This window comes from Camponotus vicinus, unplaced genomic scaffold, assembly GCF_025532165.1.
Source record: "Camponotus vicinus isolate PSW18456_S1 unplaced genomic scaffold, iyCamVici1.0 SCAF_1, whole genome shotgun sequence".
Classification (NCBI taxonomy): Eukaryota; Metazoa; Arthropoda; class Insecta; order Hymenoptera; family Formicidae; genus Camponotus; species Camponotus vicinus.
The window spans coordinates 12,447,639-12,462,512 of record NW_028141945.1 but is presented as its reverse complement, the minus strand read 5'-3'; the positions used below and the strand labels follow the sequence as shown (position 1 = coordinate 12,462,512).

Sequence of the window (14,874 nt, the reverse complement as noted above, 5' to 3'; positions counted from 1 at the left end):
TTCAAAAACTAAGCTTCGGACGAAATTTTGCCAAAGGAAAAATCGTCTTAGAATTCGGTCAAGATTATGTTTTTGCAAAAAAATAAAGTTATTTAGAATCACCCTGTATATGTGTGTATTTTAAAAGATTTTTATTGCTAATTGTATGATATTGATTAATTAATATTAATTTTTGAGAATTAATGTATTTTCATATAATTGATTTTAGAGAGAGAGATATATCTTACTATAAAAGGAAATATAATACAAAGAGACAAAAGAAATCTTTCTGCTATTTAAATTTCAAAAAACAAAGAAAAGCTACTGTAAAATATATTATATTAAATATCAAAAATCTATTATATGTTTTTGATGTTTTGGATAATAAATTCTTTTATTTTAATAAAAAAGAATCATATACATTTAAATATTTTTGCATTTCAAAATCGTGAATCTTATGATTTATTATTTTATTGTGGATAATCTAAATGGAAACATTTTTTCACTATCATTATGGTAGACTTCACAAAATTATATTATTATTAACATTATAAATTAATGTAATTATTATCTTCTTTTCTTTGTATTTTTCTTTTATTAAACATACCACTGAATAATAATAATTCAAATCCCATGTTTTTTCCAGTCTCTAATTTTTTTCCATCTCTAATCTGTTTCTTCTTTCCATCTTCTTCTTTCTAATACATAATCAATGACAATATTTTTCTCCACTTCCTTACATAATCCTTACATATATGTAAGGAAATGGAGAGAATATTGTCATTGATTATGTATTAGAAAGAAGAAGATAGAAAGAAGAAACAGATTAGAGGTGAAAAAAAATTAGAGACTAAAAAAAACATGGAATTTGAATTATTATTCAGTGGTATGTTTAATACATCTTCATTTTCAATTTTTTTCATGTTTCCCCTTCAGAATAATTTGTTTCAATTTCTCTAATTCTTCTATTAATCTTTTTATATATAATATGTATATAAATTATATATGAAATGCAGGAGGATTCTGGAAACGCCAAGATCGCGCGAAACAGCGGGCGAGAAAAGCGCCTAGAGAGAAGAAGAAAATCTTACTCAACACGCGTTTTCTCGGCCCGATTACGATCGATAAGCGAGTCTAAACCCTGCATTGTCGGGAATGGCCAGAAAATCCGGAAAAAACCTTTACAATGAGAAATCGCAAGCATTTTTGAGAAAAATATCAGGGGTGCGTTCGCTCCCCATACAGCAAAGCGCTGTGCCGAAAAGTCACACGTCGCGATTGGTTGCGCGTTTACGCATCCCATGTGCGCAGGATTGAGTCGGCTATCGATCCGAGATCGCGAATATCAAGTATTCTCGTCTAGTCCTCAAGGATCCTTCAAAGTGGTAAGATGGGAACGTATTTGCAGTGATTGCGCAGTCTTTACCCTACGCTCGCAGTGTGTTACACGTCGACAACAGCTAATTTCTGCAAACTACCATACTTATGTAAAATGTTGGCATACCGCACTACACAGAGTGAGTTATTAGAAATTAATATATGAAATAAAAATGTATGTTTTAATAACATTTATGTATCTCAGTAATATTTTTAAAGAAATTCTTAAATATAAATAAAAAAATGTATAACAAATTATATAATGTATATTAAATGCTTATAATATCGAAATTGTTATATTTTATATATTTTATATATATTTATATGTTATATATTATATGTACTATATATTTACATTTTTGTATTATTCTATTAGTAGAAAATTTTTACTTGTGTTCATACGTAATATTATAATTTTATAACGTAATAACTTTTTATATACGATTTTATTTTCACGAGGAGAAGGAAGAATAGAATGTAGATAAATATATAGCATACACACACATATTGTTGCAGTTTGAAGGTTGCGATTTGTTTTGATTTAACGATCGTTCTATAGAATATGTACGAAATATGCGAGTATTTATTAGAGAATGTATGTGTGAGTATATGTGTGTGTGCGTGTGCTCTCTTTGTTGACATGACGTGTATTAAATTGAGAAATTCAATATTGAAGTAAATTTGAACGTACAGCCAGTTCTCTAGACATTCTGTTTGTTTCACAGGTGATAAATCTTATTACCATCGTGCCGATGAACGTCGATCAATATCAAGCGTTATTTCACAAGCATCATTTCACAAAAAAAGTGCTATAAGGTATGGCTGATAATGAATATCAGGAATGCGCCGGTAAGTTCTTACTCTATATTTATAATTCGGTAATTATGTATTAACTTTATATATGCATCTGTATATTTTTATCTTTTTCTTTATTGGAAATCGGAATATGCTTATTTCTCTTATTTCTCTTTACGTGCAAAAATTATTGAAAAGTATGTATGATAAAAGTTATTATTATAGTATTTTTATTACGCAATATCGGATTTTCTCGTAAGCCGAATTGAATTTTTAAGAGCTCATATATCTTTTATCCTGATAGTGATGCTTTCTTCTATGTAGAAAATGAAAAAATTAAAAATTTATTACATTTATATTAATATATTATTACTTTTTTATAATGCATTAATGTTATAATACATTATAGAAATATTCTTTTATCTTAAAACTTTATTTAATTTACAACAAATATTGAAAAATTAGCGTGGTTTATATGATAATATAACCATATACAACCATATGTTAACATTGCTTATTTGCGAATCATTATTCATATGTATTTAACATTGTTTTATTTGCGACTTATTAATTATATGTGCTCCAATTTCAAACTATAATTTGCGTTACTTTTGCTACTCGATTCTGATGTTTATTTGAAATTCTTTTACATTTCTGACACTGTATTGACATGATATGTTTTTTCGAACTGTTATTTCTCGACATTGAAAAGGATCCGGAGAGGCTCGAGACATCTGCGTTCTTATTTTCTATAGAATTTGAAATGTAATTGTGATCGAACATATATTGTTTACGACTATTGTATTGCCTGTAACAGAATTTGCGATCGCTTTGCGCGCTTGTGGTTTTATTAGCCTTTTTATAATTATTTGTTTATTTAATTTAACTTATTTTAAATTATCATATTCGTATATAAAAAATTTTACGAATATTATAATATCTGTTCAAAGATATACACTAAAGATATATACTAAAAATTATTACATATACGCAAACTATTACATATTTTTCATTTATTGATGCATAGTATATAACTTTCTTTAATAATTAATCATCTTATTTGTATAATATAAAAAGCAATTTACATAGTGATTTATATTTAAAGAATATCTCTTTTGTTAATTATGTGATATGTTTAAAATATAATAAATATAAATATTGCACAATCAATCTTGTCTAATTAAAAGGAAGCAATGTTTAATAATTAAATAAACGTTTTAATAATTTAAAGATTTAATAGTTTAATATAAATTTTAATTATACTAGAATGCTATAAGCGCGCGCTGTACGCGAGCCATTTATATACAGCGTGTCTCATAAAGATTTTGCACCAACAGTAGGTAGATAAGCGCGTACTTCGCCAATCCTCTTTATTTAATATTTCATTTATTATTATGAAAATTGCAAAATAGTAAAGAATTTTTTTCTGCAGTTTGCTGCGCTCTATCCGCTCACGAGCGCTAGCGCAATCTTTATCAAACGCTCCGTATAACACGCGTGTTAACACATTAATCATGTGTTTTCATCATACTTATGTAATTAAATATATGAGATATGCATATATATCTTTTATATTTCTTACATACTTTTTATTTGTTTATGTAAATATTTTTAAAAGAATTTTGTGTGTATATACATAATTAAACACAGTTTAAAACCAATGAAATTAAAATGTAATGTATATATAAACATTTTACATCTGTATTTTGCATTATATTAATTATTTTAATTTTGTCTTTCAGATAATTATTCGTTTTCATCAAAGTTTATAATATGTACTTCTAATTTATACTATCTAGCTAATAAGCTACAACCAGTTTTTCTACTTAAATTATTGTTTTAAATTAGTCTAAAATATGATTTTATATATATTTGATTTTATATATTCTAATACTATAAAATATATGTATATACAAAGTATACCTCACAATATATATATTTGTTGCTGATTTTCAAAACTAATATTGATTTTCGATTTTACAATTCGACTTTACAATTAATTTTAATTTCATATGTCTTCGTAATGTTCACACACATACGAAGATAAAATAAAATCATAAATATTCATATTTCAAATTTCACATAATTCAGAATTGGAAAACTATTATAGCTTTGACATTTGCACATTAAAATTTCTGAATGGTTTATCTTTAAAATATTATAAAAATATTGTATAATAATTATATTTTGATTAATTTGAAATATTTTTTATTCCAATTTAATTATAAACATTATTTATTATAATATAGAAGGTTTCTCAAAATAGTTACATCATCTGTTAATATCACATTCTTGAGAAGATTATTTGGAAACAATTTTTCAACGAAAATATCAAAAGTTATCATATTTTAGAAGATTTTAATTTTTACCATATCTTTACATCATTTTCTTTGTGATTAAATTTTAAATTAAAATTCTATTAGAATAAACTAATAGATGTAATTTTGTTAATCTTTTAACCTTACAAAATTTAGTTTGCGAAAAATCCTTTTTCAATCGTTTTATATTTCTTGACATTTTTGATTTCTCAATATTTTTTAAATTTTCATTAGGAAAATATCGTGTAAATGATTTCAAGAATCTATCATTAATAGATGATAATCCTGGAAAATCCTATATGCAATACATATACATATACAAATATATATACAAACAATTGCATGAAACTTACCGACATATCGACAGTCTATCTATATGGTACATACATACAAAGATAAACCCAGCAAAAGCTATATATGAGACAAAAATAATAATCTAAAATTTTATTTGTTGTTCACAGGATATTGTCGTATGAAGTATGAGAGAGAGAGAGAGAGAGAGAGAGAGAGAGAGAGAGAGAGAGATCAAGAATTATTAATTTCGAATTATTAATTTCGAATTTAATAAATCGACTGAATTTATTCTAGAATATATGTATTATAATATCTAGTAAAAGAAATAGATTATGTGTCTTGGTATCCTGTGTTTAAAACTATACATCGAATGTTTGTCCTTTTCAAGAAAAGAAATTGATAACATCAAGGTAGATGTAATAATTAAAATGTCAATTTAAACATTACGTACATAATATCTGCATATAATATATACGTTAAAGACTTTGTGTCAATTTGAGTTCCAAAGAAAAGTATAGCTGCAAAAATTCAGTTATACTTTCTTATATTATTTTTTGCTTGGATTAAAGATAAAATTTATCTATGAATAATTAAAGAAACTTGCTGCCATTTAAATTCGTGAATATTTCATGAAAATTGAAGCATAACTTTAAATTATAATAACTTATAATAAATATAATCTTTATAAAAGCTTTGTATAAAATTGTTTAAATAGGCGTACTATATGGAATGACTTAATATTGAATGTTTGAGCAACATGAAACATAAATGAACATAAAAGAAACAAATTTATTTATGATAAGGTTTTAAATTAAAAAGGTAAAAAGCAAACAAAAAACAATTACGTCACTTCTTCAAGAAGAGATTTCTTGACACACACACACACACACACATACACGCACGCACATGCGCGCGCGCGCACACACACACACGCACACATACACACAATAGAATTTTGGAATTTTGAAATAAAAATTTGCTTGGTATCGTACCAAGAAAATTTTGTGCCCTGTGCACACAAATAAATTTCAACGAAAACTTAATTCTCGTTGAACTTACGCACTACCATCCGCGTTTTAGCTCTGATGGCCTGTTTAAATTTAAGTTTATATTTTAATATACAGAGCCTAATTTCTTATAGTTATTTTAATTCACGCCGGCGGAAGATGGCGTTATACTTTAATTTAATATATATTTGTAGGCGACCGAGAAGTATCGAGTTGGAGGATCTGAATAGCTCAGTGGTAAGAGCAGTCGCCCGGCAAGCGAAAGACTCGGGTTCGATTCCCGATTCAGCGACTTTCAGCCCGATATTTTTCTCGCCTACAACACTACAGGGGGGAAATAGAGGGATAATAATTAAATAATTTCTCGAATTGAGAATTATTTAAAAAATTTGCTTGGTATCGTACCAAAAAAATTTTGTGCCCTGTGCACACAAATAAATTTTAACGAAAACTTAATTCTCGTTGAACTTACGCACTACCATCCGCGTTTTAGCTCTGATGGCCTGTTTAAATTTAAGTTTTTATTTTTAGTTGACGCAATTTTTTAATATTATTTTTGTAATAAAATAATATTTTCATAAAAAATCTATTAAGTACGCAGTCATATTATTTGCAATTTATATATTCGGGACAATTCAAAAATGAAATTATTTATAGATAAGCTCTTTACTCTTCCCCTTGAGCTTATTACATCATCACATACAATACAATACATATACGTCAAAAACCGGACCTGGCTATATACGACCCTTTACATTCTAATAACCCTTCCCTCCCTCACGCCCATCCCCTGCTTTCCTCTTGAATTCCTCTTCTCTTCTTTCCCTAAAACTCCTTCTTTCCTTCTCTCTCTTGCTCTTCCTCTTCTTTCTATTCTTTTCTCCATTCCTGGAGGAGGGAGGGTGGCTCTTTCATTCTTAAGTATATAGGCTAAGAAAGCATGCATTTTCTTCTCCCTTCTTCCTTCTGAATCCCAATTAGTTAATTTTCTTTCTTTTCTATTAATTGCTTAACTCCTCCACCAACTCTCTCCTTCCCTCCGCTGATTTTCCTTTTACTCCTTAAAAATTAGATCTTTCTTCTTTTATTTCCTCTTTTCTTCTCTCTTTTTTCCATACTTTTCTTTTTTCTTCTTCTTTATTCTCCTCTTTTCCTCTCCTTTACTCTTTTCCCCTCTCTTACAAATTGCTACTACTTCATCTCCCTCTTCAACATCTTTTTCATTTTCAAACTCCTCTTTATTTCTCTCCTTCATCGCAACCTCCTCATCAGCAACTTCGTTTCTCCATTCCTTCTTAACTAATTTCTTCCCTCCTATTATTTTTCCTCGACCTCCATTCTTCCAACCTACTTGTTAACCCTAAACCCTCCTTTCTCGCTTTTCTCGTCTTCTTTTTTATCTCTTCTCCGCTCACCTTGATTACATTCTTCGTCTCCGATTTCTCTTCATTCTCATTTTTCTTTACTTTGCTCTTCTTACCTTTTTTGCGTCACCGACATCCTCTTTTCTTCTCTGCGCACATGCTTCACATTTCTCCTCAGCTCACTGCATCTCTTCTCTAGCCCTTCTTCCTCCTTCAATCTCTTGAATCACATTTTCCTTTAATCTCTTCTCCTCTTCTCTTTTATCTCTCTCGCTCTCTATGAACGTCCACTCGAAAAAACACAACCCAAGCCCACTTGCTGCTTCCATCATGTTCCGCCAACTCTCCTCAATATCCTCCTCCTTGTTTCTATTCTTCGTCTCCGTCCTCTCTTCATTCTTATTTTTCTTCATTTTGCTCTTCTTACCTTTTTTTGCGTCGCCGACATCCTCTTTTCTTCTCTGCGCACGTGCTTCACATTTCTCCTCAGCTCACTGCATCTCTTCTCTAGCCCTTCTGCCTCCTCCAATCTCTTGAAACACATTTTTCTTTAATCTCTTCTGCTCTTCTAACTTGTGTCTTATTTTGCTCCCTATGCATAGCCACTCGATAAAATCTAACTCATGTCCACTTCCTGTTTTCGTTATGTTCAGCCAACTCTCAATATCTTCCTTAATTTCGTTTTTTCTCAGCTGCTTCATCTCTAGTTCCCACAACGAAACAAAGACATCTCCTCTTTCTCTATCTCCCACCGTTGATTGCTCTTGATTGCTTCTTCCTTTTCAATCTATAAATCTATAAATCCTTTCTTCTTGCTTCTAGCTTCCTTCTTTTGTTTCAACCATCTTTTATCTTGCCTTTAACCTTACTGTACACTTTCTACAGATTAGCTCTCGCTCATAATCTTTCTCTTACATCGATACCACGTGCGACATGCGTGCATTCCTCTAGAATATCCTATATCCTTCTTAATAAAATAATATATAAAATTTTATTATCAGTTGGCCCAATTTTTTGATATCATTAATTTTTGTAGGATATATTAAAACAAATGTAGAAAATTAAAATAAATCTTTTGTATAACTTTTTGGTTAAAATAATAAAAGTTTTTATTTTAGTTATTTTATTACAGGACCCAGTAATAACAGCCCAGTTAGCCAAGTCTGCTCGAACAGATTTCGCCAAGTGCTTGCTAAAAATTGTTGTCAGCAAAAAGACTACAATTTTGCTACAAGAGTTGTTATTACCTGATTAAGCTGGCAGATTGGCGGCAAAAACCGAGCAAAGCTTGCTGACAAAATCCGACAACAAATTGGCAAGCGAAGCTTGCTGCATTACTTGACGTCAAATTGGCGGCAAAAACCAAGCAAAATCTGCGCGCACAAAATTTGACGTCAAGTTGGCGGCAAAACCCGAGCAAAATCTGTGCAGGAAAGTCTGATGACAAATTGTCAGCAAAAAGCAAGCAAAGCTTGCTGCATGACTTGACGTCAAATTGGCAGCAAAAACCGAACAAGATCTGCGCGCATAATTTGACGGCAGATTGGTGGCAGAAACCGAGCAGAACCTGCATAATCGGTATTTAAGTGCCTTGATTCAATAGTTCCTTCGCTTTCCGCTACGCGATGCACGCTCTCTCGCAATCCTGTTAGAAGTAGATATAAAGCCTGCTAGTGGCTATTAATAAAAGATCAAAAGTATATTTCTATTGGTTTAATTTTTGATATCTCATACAAGCCTAATATGAGAATATTAAACTGATTAGAATCAACAGGATAAATGGAAAATTATCCTATTTGAAGCATAAAGCAAGAGTTTAATTATCATATAAATTATGTCTCAATTTTATAAATTAAATTTAATTATTTTCACAATTTACTTTATTATTAATTTAATTAATTATTAATATTATTAATTTAATAAGTTGAAAGAGAATTTGCTACGTGAGATATAACTACGATATAACATTACATTTCATAGTTATTTATGAAAAGAAAATTATAATTTACCAATAAAACTTATTCTGTAATATTAAATTTTATTGCACTTTGGTCAAAAGCAGATCATGCTCGGTTTCTACCGTCAATATGCTGTCAGATTGCGCGCGCGCAGATCTTGCTCGGTTTTTGCCGACAATTTGACGTCAACATGTCAGCAAACTTTGCTCGGGTTTTGTCACCAATTTGCTGTCAGGTTATATCAGCAAGGTTTGCTAGCAAAACACGAGCTTAATGCGGACACAGATGGCTATGGATTTGGTGTGGAATTTTGATTAAATTTGCTGCCAATTTGCACGCAATTTGTTAACATTTTGCTTACTGGGAGATAATTATAATTTTATCTTGGACTCGCATTTTCCATAAGATGTAACTGATTGAGTTAAAATTAATCAAGAAATATCTCTGATACCTGGAGTTATAGAAACTGGTTTATTTATAAATATGGCTGAGAAAGCTTTCTTTGATAAGCCAGATGGTAGCGTGAAGGAACAAAATTCAAACTTTCATGAGATTTAATATATATTATTATGTATAAATTACATTTTCTATCACCTTTGAGCAATAATATTTTGTCTACAGTGAATCTTATATATAATATTATCAGCAAAGAATCTCCCGCAACTTTTCTTCGAAATATTAATTTTCATTTCATCATATGTATCATTTTAGTTGCATTGTCACTTTTTTTTATATTCTTGTTTTTATATCCCTATTAATTGTTTATTATATCTATTTTATATAAAGATATATAATTTTGTGATAGTTTTTGTTTTATTATTGTATTATAAATATTGTATTATAAATATTATAAATATTATTGTATTATAATTATAATTATTTTTATACTTATAATCAAAGATATAGTTTATGTCTTCAATATAAACTGCTCAATATTCATATATTTTGTAACAATGAAATAAGCATTGTTTTATATGAAATATTATTTTATATTGTTATATATGTGAAATATATTACAAAATGTTTGAAATATGATATATAATTATGAAACAACAGTTCGAATAAAATGTACATACATTTTTACAAAATATATTTTTTATATAGTTTTTTATGTGTCTAAAGAGATAAATGAAGATTTGAATTTTATAAAATAATGTTTATTCGGAAATTCTATTATATCATAATCATCAAATAGAAAATATGCCAATATATGATTGGATTGAATTTTTTGTGCCTAATATTTTTCGCGTGAATCTTTATGTACATTATTTTTCTCTTAGCAAACTCGCCGTTATTGTCAGTCTTAAAATGCAATCTCAAGCTAAAACTAAAATAGTACAATTATATAATTAAATTTTGTGATTGCTATTCTAGCTTCAGCTTGAGATGCGTTTTAAGACCGATAGTAACAGCGGATAGTTTGCTAAAGGAAAAATGTACATAAATTCACGCAAAAAATATTAGGCAGAAAAAATTCAATCCGATCGTATACTGGCACATTTCTAAAGTAATATTACATATATATTTTACTGCAATATTGCTACAATGTTACGTATTAATATTTCTGAAAACGAACATTTTATACTTGCTGCAACTTTGCAGTAATTTTGCAGCAACGTTTTATAACGTTTATGCAACGTTGCAATATTGCAATAAAACGTTGCCACAATGTTTCTGCAATCTTGTTGTGCTGTATGGGAATGTTTTGGACTTTTTAGGCAAGAAATTTACATATCTGTAATCTTGTAATCTTGAGGAAAATAAAGTATATCTATCTGTAGTTCGAAAACAATTAGGAAATATATTTGAAAAATATAATTTAGAAAAATTTAGTAAAAAATATCTTTTGCCTATATTATATAAAGAATGCAAATTTTTTAATTTTAATTGAGATAAAATCTTTTAATATATACTTTAAGAACACATAAGAAATATTTATAAAATGTAATTTAAAGATGGAGAAAAATATAGCTAAAATATACTTTCCGGAAATTATTTCTAACTAGGTTTACATATATTTTGGGGATGGTGAGAGTTTGCGGACATTTATAGAAAGATAATTCGATTTATATAAATTTAGATGCATGTTAGTTATATCATTTATTTTATTTAGAAACATTTACATTAAAATGTAATATGTTATATTACATGTAAAAGTATATATATCTTTTATAAACGAATATTTTTAGGAAAAAGATATTATTATCTCATCTAAGTTGACATTTCAATAATTCGAAATATAAATCGCTTGGAGCATTCTAAATCTAAATTTTAAGACACAATTTTTAACATTTAAAACAAAACTTAAACATGCGACAATTTAACATTTAAAACAGACAATTGAAACAAAAATTTGGAAATTTTTTGTTTTTACTTTACATATGGTCTGTATATTTTTTTACTCAATAATATATTCCTTTCGAATTGAAAAAAATCTTTAAACATGCCAAATCAATAATTCTTTGCAAGAAAAGCATCACAATCGTAATATGTTAATGCAAAAGAATGACACATTGTTAAGTATTGTAATGTTCTGTTAGATGGCAGGCGAGTCAGAGTCGCATGCTCGCGCGCTAAGACCGCCACATTTTCTTTGTGGCTTGTATCACTCTCAATAAGTAAGCAATAAAGAGCACATTTAAGTAACATATTTTGGTCCTTCGACGGCGTTACGGATATTCGTAACGAGAATCAGCATTAGTAAAACATAATAGCAGTGTACACATTATATACATTGCAATAAAAAGTATCATATTCACACAAAATCAACAAGAAGCGATCATCGCAAGTATAACCTCAAATCAATGCACGGTTATTATAAAGGAAGTAATCGAAAAGCTATACACAAATAGCACGACAAGCAACACGGACTACAAGGATCCTGCGATATTGACAATACAATCGAGCCGAATAAAGAGAAGTTTCAGGTACGTGAGTCTCATTCCTATCTCAATCTTTTCCAAAAAAAAGGGGAGGGAAGGCACCATGTCAACGAAAAAAGGACTAAGATTAAGTAAAAGGCACATAAAAGGCAATTTAATCAGATTCAGTGAATTCTTAGAATCTCCAGCGGCAAATGATAAGGTAGAAGTACAAGAACGGTTAAATGTTGCTTCATTATTATTAAATAAATTCGAAACTGTTCAAGCGCAATTAGAAGAATTGGATCAACCTCAAGATGAAGCAGTAGAATTTATAGAACCAGCACAGGAAGAAATAGAGCAACGTCTGGAATTTGAAAACCTTTATTACAAATGTATGGCGAAGGCAAGAAGTCTTTTACAAACAGAAGCAGTGGACGTTCCAGCAGCAGAGAACATAAATAACAATTTCACAAAGGTAAAGTTGCCTACATTAGCACTTCCTACGTTCCAGGGGGAATATGAAAAATGGATGCTGTTTAAAGATTCATTCACATCTGTCATCGATCAGAACGTAAGTCTTACACCAATTCAAAAATTTCAATATCTTAGAAGTGCACTAAAAGGCGATGCATTACAAGTTATAGAATGTCTCAACACAAGCGCAGAAAATTACAATATCGCATGGGATTTGATAAAAAGAAGATACGACAACAGAAGACTCATTGTAAATGCACACGTTCAGCAACTTCTTAGCTTACCCGCCATTAGCAAAGCAGAGAATATTACACATCGGTCTCTCGTCGATTTAGTAAGGTCGCACGTTCGAGCATTGAACGCACTAGATCAACCTGTACAATATTGGGATACGATAATAAGTTATATCGTCACGAGTAAGCTTGATTTCGCCACGAAACGAGATTGGGAAAATGAGGTAAGCAAGATTGAACACGATGAACTACCATCTCTCGAAGATTTATTGAAGTTTTTAGAAAATCGAAGTCAATCCTTTGAGTTAATAGAAAAATGCAAAATTAAACAAGAATTAGTTAAGTGCGCAAAAGTATCGAAGAAAGAAAGAGCAGTATCATTAGTCACGACCGAAAGAGCATGTGAACTTTGTAATGAGAATCACAAGATTTATCAATGTCAATCATTTCTTGACATGCCGATTGTGACAAGAGCAAAAGAGATCAAACTAAGCGTCTATGTCTTAATTGCTTACGGCCAGGACATATAAGTAAGGACTGCAAGGCATCCACTTGCAAGAAATGTAACAAACGTCACAACACCTTACTACATGAAGATCGGACAGCAAATATTCCTTCTAATGCACTCTTGAAGACGACGAGTCAAGCAGAACCGCAATCTTCCAATACAGCTGTTCATTACGTACAAACTTCTGAAGAAAATTGTTGCATCACACAAGATAGCTCCGAGTACACAGCGATTCATTATGCGCAAGGGAAATCCCCGCAAGTTATATTGTCCACTGCACAAGTGCTGATATATGACAAGTACGGAAAGCGCCATAGTTGTAGAGCATTACTAGATCAGGGCTCTCAATCAAATATCATAACAAGCGCCTTAGCACACAAGCTTAAATTACCTCTCGAAAATATTAATATGTCTATAAGCGGAGTTCAAGGTATGAAGACAACAGTAGGACAATCAATTCAAGTTCAATTTCAATCGAGATTCGGTACCTTTTCGTCACAAATGTGTTGCCTGGTGATGCCAAAGATTACAAAAACGTTGCCACATATAAAGTTAACAAGTGATGTTGTTCGTATTCCAGATAACATTGAGTTTGCGGATCCTTCATTTGACACTCCAGGAGTCATCGAGTTATTGATTGGTGCAGGTTTATTCTGGAATCTTCTATGCATTCCGCGCATTCAATTGTCAAAAGATGAGCCAATATGACAAAAAAACAAAGCTAGGATGGATTGTTGGAGGTGAAATGAATAACCCTCAAGAACATCAAGTTTCGACATGTCATTTGATTACAAACGAAACCTTAAATAACCAATTAGAACAATTTTGGAGGATTGAAGACATCGAAATTAGAGAAGAAATAGATCAGCTTGACCCTTGCGAGCAACATTTTATAAATACTTGTCAGCGACAACACGACGGAAGATATATAGTCAGTCTTCCCAAGAATGCGGAAATTCAACTAGAAAATTCTCGAGACAAGGCCAAAAAAAGATTATTCTCGTTGGAAAGACGATTGAACAAACAGCCTGACTTGAAGAATGCGTATCACAATTTTCTTAACGAATACCTGCTGTTGAATCATATGTCAGAAGTTGAAGACGTTAACTCAGAAGTAGAAGTTTTCTACTTACCGCATCAAGCAGTCATACGCAAAGACAAATTGACTACGAAATTACGAGTCGTTTTTGATGGATCGGCAAAATCATCTAATGGAAATTCACTCAACGATAAGCTACTGTGCGGACCTAATCTGCAGAACGATCTAATTGACATTTTACTGCGTTTTCGCATACATCAGATTGTAATTACTAGCGACATTAAAATGATGTATCGACAGATTTTGATCAGAGAAGAGGATCGACCATTGCAACGCATTCTATGGCGAGAAGAAACGGACCTGCCTATTAAAATTTTTAACCTGAATACGGTCACATATGGAACGTCTTGTGCACCGTTTTTAGCAATGCGTTGCTTGAGGAAACTAGCAGAAGACGAAAGAAAGGATTATCCTCTGGCAGCCGCTATTTTAGAAAACGATTGTTATATGGATGACGTTCTTACTGGTACGAATACCATCACCGAAGCTTTGGAACTTCAAAAACAACTCACCGAACTGTTAGCACGAGGCAAATTCAAATTGCGAAAATGGCGATTAAATAAGCCAGAAGTTCTCAAACACTTGCAAAAAGAAGATCAAGCAG

The 14,874-nt window shown here is 30.7% G+C and overlaps 2 protein-coding genes and 1 pseudogene across 4 annotated transcripts in view; 1 reads left to right on the top strand and 2 right to left on the bottom strand.

Annotated features, from left to right (window-relative positions):
* Positions 1-7,835, bottom strand: part of LOC145973991 (ran GTPase-activating protein-like) — a 13,957-nt pseudogene extending 6,122 nt beyond the window's left edge. The window contains exon 1 of the transcript XR_014439600.1: positions 7,630-7,835. The product of XR_014439600.1 is annotated as a ran GTPase-activating protein-like (transcript). The remainder of the gene's footprint in view (positions 1-7,629) is intronic.
* LOC145977641 (uncharacterized) overlaps positions 1-14,874 on the bottom strand; it is a 78,850-nt gene that overhangs the window by 59,628 nt on the left and 4,348 nt on the right. The window lies entirely within an intron of this gene.
* Positions 1,242-14,874, top strand: part of LOC145975295 (glucose dehydrogenase [FAD, quinone]) — a 73,881-nt gene continuing 60,248 nt past the window's right edge. The window contains exons 1-2 of one of the 2 annotated variants that reach the window (XM_083105672.1): positions 1,242-1,496; positions 2,082-2,172. The gene's annotated coding sequence lies outside the window, so the exon portion shown is untranslated. Of the gene's footprint in view, positions 1,497-2,081; positions 2,206-14,874 lie in introns of both variants that reach the window. The other variant, XM_083105655.1, reaches the window with a different exon arrangement.